The sequence below is a fragment of the Tupaia chinensis genome, unplaced genomic scaffold, assembly GCF_000334495.1.
Source record: "Tupaia chinensis unplaced genomic scaffold, TupChi_1.0 Scaffold000567_1, whole genome shotgun sequence".
Classification (NCBI taxonomy): Eukaryota; Metazoa; Chordata; class Mammalia; order Scandentia; family Tupaiidae; genus Tupaia; species Tupaia belangeri.
The window spans coordinates 1,367,817-1,375,967 of NW_006160080.1; the positions used below are offsets into that span (position 1 = coordinate 1,367,817).

General features: G+C 38.9%; 1 pseudogene; it reads right to left on the bottom strand.

Annotated features, from left to right (window-relative positions):
- Positions 1-3,808: 3,808 nt before the first annotated feature.
- LOC106735900 (peptidyl-prolyl cis-trans isomerase A pseudogene) lies at positions 3,809-4,299 on the bottom strand (annotated as a pseudogene).
- Between the last annotated feature and the right edge of the window lie 3,852 nt (positions 4,300-8,151).

Genomic DNA, 8,151 nt, shown 5'->3' on the forward strand with positions numbered 1-8,151 from the left:
AGCTTCTCATAGTATATCTTTTTTTTTTTAGAAGAATGTTTATTCAGATCCTTCGTCCATTTTAAAATTAAGTTATTTATCTTTATAAAACATTTAATTGTAAGAATTCCTTATAAATTCTGCATGCAATTTCCCTAGCTGATAAATGATTTGCAAAACATTTTAAATTTTGTGAGTTGTCTTTTGTACCTTCTTAATGGTGTCCTTTGAAGCCCAAAAGGTTTTAATTTTGAGTAGGTTCAGTTCATTGTTTTGGTCACATATGTTTTGGTGTTGTATTTAAGAAATGATTGCTTGATCTAGGATCAAAAAGATTTATACCTATGTTTTGGTTCTAAACATTTTATAATTTTAGCTCTTAAATTTAGGTCTTTGATTGGTTTTGAGTGAATATTTGCATATAGTGTGAGGTAGGGGTTCAACTTTATTTTTTTAATATATGAATTTTATGAATTTCCAGTTGTCCTAAAACTTTTTGTGGGAAAGTCTATTGTTTTCTTATTGAATTATTTTGGAACCATTGCCCCAAATCAATTGGACATAAATGTAAGGGTTTATGTCCAGACTGTTAGTTTGATTATATTGACCTATATGTCTGTTGTTATGCCTGTACCACACTATCTTAAATTTGTGTCATCTTGCCCAAGATCTGAAAGACTAGAAGGGGATCATCCTGTGAAGGATGCTTCTTTCCTTCCCTCCCTTTCTCACATGCGTGCACTCTATCATGAATAAAGAAAAAAAGAAAAAATTTTTTAAAGGTTCACTACAGTAGGGCACTCTAGTTGACACTGCAGCTTAGCAGACTGAAGTCACGTGAGAGGCCCAGGTTCAATTCTCTGCAACACACTAAAAAGCCAGGGGTAGTGGTATATACCTGTAGTCTCAGATACTTGGGAGGCTGAGGCAGAAGGATTAGTACACAGTGAGACCCTGTTTTTGTTTTGTTTTGTTTTTGCTATATGGCATATGTGCTCAGTGTGTGCTCACTAGAGAGAAATGGAGAGGAGAAAGTGAGAAATCACTCCCCAGGAGTGATGGACACACCATAGTCCGTTTTCCTCCAGTCTCCTTTTGGGATTCTGGGACACATACACACACTCGCACCTGGCATGAATTTCAGTCTGTTGGGTCCAGTTCTCAAACCATGCAGCCAGTCTTCTGGGATTCAGCACCTTAGTGTCCATACCACCTGCTGTCCTAAGACTCTGTTTTTGTTTATTTGTTTTGTTGTTATAAGGTTTTTACCATAGGGTCTATGCATCACTGGAGAGAAAGGCAGAGAAAAAGAAAATGACAAACCACCCTCAGGGAGGATTGCTATGTCACAATCCCTTCTCTGTTCTCTTGGGATTTTGGGCATGCACACACCTGGTGTGAGTTTTAAGCCACTGGGTCTAGTACTTGAACTGCATTCAACTACGTGAGAGTCCAGTGATGTAAGTATTGTGCCATGTGCTTGTCTCTATTTTTTTTTCCTAATTTGCCAGAAAGCATGTGCACTTGCTGAGGGAGAGTAAGCAAAAAAGAACTCTCCATGAGGCATGGTCATGCTGCAATCCGTTTCCCTCAATTTTTCTCTCCTTTTGGTATTTTGGGCATGTACGCAAATGTGCCTGGCATGTTTTCAAGCCTCAGGGTCAGGGATTTGAACCGTGCAGTTGGCCATGTGGGATCCAGCTGCTTTAACCACCCGCCATGGGCCAGACCATGTCAACTATTTTTGAGGTAGATTTTCCTTTCCACCTCCACCCTCACAACTTAAAATTAGGATGTTCCATCATGGATGGGATTTTACATTGCATGGAAGCTTGCAGCCTGGGAATTAGCAGCTTGAGAAAACATACTGGAGAGCAGAGTAGAGCACTGTTAAGTCTTAAGACCCAAATGGTTGGGAGATAGGGGAATGAGAAGGTAATAAATTGGTCATTCTCCCAATTTTTAGCAGCAATCCCAAAATAGGAGTAAAATATAGGCTAGCTTTACATAATTTCAGAACTGAGTACTGATGGTTCTCATTTCTTTTTATGGATTTTTAAGAAATGCTGCATCACCAAATGCTGTTGATGGCACAGAGAACGCTGTGAAAGAATATGAACATTGACTACTCTGTTTCAAAATATAGATAAATGTCCAATTTTAAATGTGAAGAAATATTTGGAAAACCTTGAACAATTAGTTTTACTTATTTCCCTTTCTATGTATGTATGATCAATAAATGAAAAGTCTTGAAGTCTAAAAGAACTTCTTTAATAAGTTTAAGAGAAATGCTGAGTGGTGGAGTACTTTATCACATCTTATTTGCCAGTGTTTTGTTAGTGGCACCTTAAACACTGATGTTTTAGGTTTGGAAGGGTCTTTTCCTTCTGCTTCCAGCTCGATCTACACTTCAGAGAGACCTGGGTCCTTTCCCAGAGTCTGTTATATAAATTAACCTTCTTCTTGTATTCCATCTGTTTTTTAGCCATCATAATTTTGTTCTTTCCCCTTTCTCTTGTGCTTATAGGTTTAAGCCTTTTAAAAAGGCTCTGTATTATTGTTTCTAGTGGAATTTTGAGTGGGAGTGGAGATTAACATGCATGTTCAATCCAGTGGGAATAGTCATTCAACCACTTAAGGGATATAGACTTACAGAAAATGACTTATGGAAAAGTGGTCCAAAATGGGGTCCAACCTCAGCATATGCATGTGCTGCTGGGACACTGTGTTCTGCAGGCTGCGATCATGTGGGAGGCTCAGGTTCAACTCCTGGCCCACCTGTAATCCCAGTGACTCAGGGAGGCCAAGGCAGGAGGACTGCAAGGTCAAGGCTGACCTGGGCAACATAGTGAAACTTTGTCTACAGAAGAGCTGGGTGTGGTGGTGTATACTACCTATAGCTCCAACTGGGAGGCTGAGGTAGGAAGATCAAGACAGAGTTAAAATCCTATCCAAAAAATCAATACAGACCGGCAGGTGGTGTGGTGGTTAAGGTGCTGAACTCCCATATTGCTGACTGTGGTTTGAGTACCGGACCTGGTGGCTTGCTTTTCCACCTTCTCTCTCTCTCTCTCTGGTCAAATTAAAATAATAATAATATAATAACAATAAATAAAATTAATTCAATATTTAAAAATAGAAATGAAAACAAAAAAGCAAAAGTGCAAGTCCTCTTTGCTCCTTAATGTTAACGTTTTATATAACCATAGTATAATGATCAAAAGTCGGAAATAAACATTGGTGTGATACTATTAACCAAACTACAGATTCTATTTGAATTTTATCAAGTTTTCATCATATTTATTCAACAGAAACAGTCTATAGGACTTGTATTGCATGGCTGGCCACGTGGGATCTGGCTGCCTTAACCACCAGGCCATGGAGCCGGCCAGTTCATGTGTGTTTTATCATAAAAAATTCACTGACATTAATCTACCAGTATGCCAGAGTCTTCTTACCACAACTTCCAAAGTCAGCTATCTAGGTGTGTTTTTGCCCCTGCCATTGTCTCTAACTGGCGACTACGTAGCTTCTATGGCCTATTTCTATTCTAGGATCCTATCTAGGATCCTATTATTGCATTTAGTTGTTATTTCTCCTTAGTTTTGTACAACTTGTAACAATTTTTTTGTTACTTAGTTTTTATTTCATAATTATAAACTTAACTTTGCAATTTAGCTAGGTTTGGAGGGGAATAAGGAAAATATGGACCCCAAAGAACTGTAGCTAGAGCACAGGTTACAGGACATATGGAGCAGGTGGGGTGGAGGGTGCTCTCCTGAGCTACAGAAAGAATGTCTGGTGGTTAGGAGAAAACGAGTGAAATTCGTTAGAGTTGTCCACAGTCAACAATGGTGATCTTTTTGCTGATCTTGCCATTCTTGGACCCATAACGCTCCATGGCTTCCACTGTGTTCATGCCTTCTTTCACCTTGCCAAAGACCACATGCTTGCCATCCAGCCACTCAGTCTTGGCAGTGCAGATGAGAAACTGAGAGCCATTTGTGTTGGGTCGAGCATTTGCCATGGACGAGATGTCAGGCCCGGTATGTTTCCTGTATGTTTCAGGATGAAGTTCTCATCCTCGAATTTCTCACCATAGATGGACTTGCCGCCAGTACCATTATGGCGTGTGACGTTGCCACCCTGGCACAGAAACCCTGGAATAATTCTGTGAAAGCAGGAACCCTTATAACCAAATTCTTTCTCTCTAGTGCTCAAAGCTTGAAAGTTTTCTGCTGTCTTTGGAACTTTGTCTGTAAACAGCTCACCATCAACAGCAATGTCGAAGAACACGGTGGGGTTGACCATGGTTGAGGGCAAGAGACATGGGCGGCGGTGTCTGCAAAGCCTGTAACAACCACAGTCAACTACATGGGAGTACAGTGACAGCCATTATGCCATCTGCTGGTCCCTTGATATGTCTTATTATTGGTGATTTTTACTTTGACTCCTCTAGCACCTGTGAGTCTCTCTACTGTACAGTTATTATCTTTTACTTTGTATCTAAAGTATCTTACATAAAAGCATTGGAAATAGTTATGGACACTGGAGACAGTGTGGAAGGAGGGTGGGAGACAGAGAGAGTGTAAGAAGAGAAATTAGGGAGAGAAATAGGGAGGCAAGACATTTGTGGGACATAGAAATGGTTTATTACCTGTTGATGATAACATGTATAGTATCGTCAACTGGACTGATGTGAAGTGTATTTCATATTGAGTAAATTCACTTTATAAGCTAAGTGATGTATTGTGATTGAATTTGTAAAATTAAAAAAAATGTATCTTGAGGGAGCTTCTTTGAGGCTGCATTTAGTTGTCCAATAATTTTAGCATTCATCGTTGGATCACTCCATAGAGAAACAGAGAGGGAAAGTGAGAAATCAGCCCCCAGGGGAGATGGCCATGCTGCAATTCTTTCTCTTCCAGTCTCTTCTGCGGACTTTGGGCACACACGTGCTGAATGTGATTTTCAAGCTGCAGGGTCTAGGATTTAAACTATGTAGCCAGCCATGTGGATCCAGTGCCTTAACCTCCACGCCACCTGCTGGCCCCACTCTATACCATTTCAGAGAGTATTTGTGATAGATCTTTGATGAAAGGAAATAGAGCTATGCTCTACAGGAAGTGAAGGTCAATTACACTGAAATCCTACTGGTTAGTGTAACACTAGCATTTGTGTTCTCCAACTTTCAGGGACTTAATACAACAGATGGCTTTCTTTCAAATATGAGCATATCTGGTTGTGTAGGCAGTTTTCTTCCATGTGGTGATTCAAGAGTAACTTTATTTTCAGGTAAGTTCAAACTGACAAAAGTTGCAAAAATAGTACCAAGAAATTCTGCGTACCCTTTCACTAGATTTACTTAAATTTACTTATGTAACACTTGCCTTGTCATTTTCTCTCTCTCTCTGTATGTCTATGTCTTTTATGTATTTTTACTTATCTATTACTATACACACACACAATTTGATATTAGGTTACATACATCATGCTATTTTATACCTTAATAGTTTACACTTGATATGTTTATGTGTTTGTTTAATTCTAATATACACATAAAGTAGTTTCAGAATTGCTAATCCAGACCTCTGTGAGAAACACTTTCACTAACTAGATAACAGCATTTATGTACACTTTTTAAAAGAATAATTATTGTATTTAACTTTATTACTATTATTATTTTTCAGTTGGATCAGACTGAGAGAGAGAAAGAGAAAGAAGTCATCAGGTCCAGGACTTGAATCGCGGTCGGCCATGTGGGAGTTCAGTGCTGTTAACCACCACACCACCTGCCGGCCCCATATGTACAGTTTTTTTCCCTTCACCTTTATAGTATGTAGTGAGGAGAAATTTTCCACAATTTCACACTGATGTATTAAGTTTGAAAACTATACATAAGCAATACTGTTATTCAAATTTAGGAAATTTAATGTCAATACAACACTTTAGTCTGCAGTCTGTATTTCAGTTTCATCAAGTATCCTCTAAATTTCTTCATTGGAATATGTTTTTTTCTCCTGATACAAGATCACATATTTAATTTATTTGTCAGGGTTCTTTAGTCTCCATCAAACTGCAGCAGTTCCTGTAAACCCCTTTTTGTCTTTAATGACACTGGCATTTTGAACAATGGCATTTTATGACACTATTTCATAGAATATACAAAATTTGGAGTTGGTTGACATTTCCTCTTGTTGAGATTGAGATGATGCAATTTTGTCTGGAATACTGCGTAAGTGACATGTTCTCCTCAGGTGGCACATAATGTCACAATGCCCCTAGCCTCAGTGATTGTAATTTTGACCATTTGGTTAAAGTATTGGTTATATTTGTCTGAAGTGTTTTTGGTATGACACATCAGAGTGATACAACTGAGTTTAGATTTGAGAAATCATGATTGAAAAGGCTTTCAAAACTGTTCAGATTGAATATATTTAACATGAAATCCAAACTCTTACAACTTTTCTGCTAAACATTGGTGACTTTTATTTCCTTAAAATTTCTTTATTGTAGTAAAATGTACATGAAACTTACCATTTGAACTTTTTTTAATAAAAAGTTTTATTCGTATTTTAAAAGGAATTATTTAATTTTGTTTATTATCATTTTCATTATTATTATTTTTAATTTGACCAGAGGGAGACAGAGAGAGAGAGGGAGAGAGAGAAGGTGAGAAAGCAGGCCACCAGGTCCAGCACTCGACCTGCAGTCAGCCATGTGAGAATCCAGCGCCTTATCCACCATGCCACCTGCCTGCCCCCCAGATTTTAATTTTTTTTGAGAGGTTTTTCCTATAGGGCATGTGTGCTTGCCAGAAAGACGGAGACAGACAGAGAGACAAAAAGCAAGAAATCACCCTCCAGGGGGGATGGCCACACCGAAATCCCTTCTCCTCCGTTATTCTCTCGGGATCTTGGGCACGTGTGCACACGTGCCCAGCGTGAGGTTAAGCCACTGGGTCTGGGACTTGAACTGTGGTTGACTATGTGGGAATCCAGCGATGTAGCCATTATGCCATCTGCTGGTCCCGACATTTTAATTTTTATGAAGCAAAAATTACAGATTTTTTCTAACAAAGACCTTTACATTCTTTTGTCTGTCAAATATTTCTTCCCTTTACCTGTCCCTCTCACCCTCCATCACCCATTCTCTACCACCCACTGCCCTCCCTTACATTGTCTAGTATCTACACTTACCTTCTCTATTATCATATCTTTGGATCTTCCCTTTTCTGGCATAGCATGCAGACATTCAGTGCACTTTGAGTACTTCAGTGATATTAAGCACATTCACGATATTGTGGAACCATCCCCACCAACATCCACCTCCAGGACTTTTTCACCAATCCCGACAGACACTTGGTATCTGTTAAACAGTAACTCCTTAGTGCTCCTCTTCTGCAGCCCTTGGTCATCTTGTTTTATAAGCCATCATGGTATTTTAGAATAAACACTGGTTTCTATATTACACTATAAAGGATAAGATCACTTGATTTTTGCTCTCGTGTCAGAACTATGATAAAAATACTATTTTCCACATAACAACAGAGCAATTTCTTGATTTTGGCATGACTTACTATGTAGTAACTCTAAATCCTGGTAAAGGAAGCCATTTTATTCTGAAAGCTAACAGGAATAATGATGAATTTGGTAATGATTACCTCTGGGGGTGGGGTATTTTGGAGGAGATAAGTACAAAGAGAGGACAGATTTCTCCTCTAGGATGGCAGACCAGAGTTTAAGTTGCCTCACGTTTTCACCTTGGTTGTCTACCAATTGCATATAGTCACTCAGGTCATCTGTGTTTTTGTACATAGCTCAATAGGTGTGGATACATATAAACTGAAAAAAAAAATCCCAGCAATGTGAGAGGCTCATGGTTTATGAAGGCACTTCCACACTGCAGTCTGTATGTGTCTGCACTCTCTGGTCTATGAAGTGAACATAACAAAACTGACTTATTTCCAAAGGGTGCTTTGGAACAAAACTGTAACATACTTTACAGAGTCGAAAGGGCTCCTTATTTTTAGTAACGTTCCTCAGTGTTCTTCAAGGGCTCACCTACTCCTAATCATTCTTCTGTGTTAGGAATACTTATTAGAATTAATTTTAATAGCACCATAGACTATAGATAGCGTGGCCATATGTCCCAGTTTGCCTGGAGCTGAAG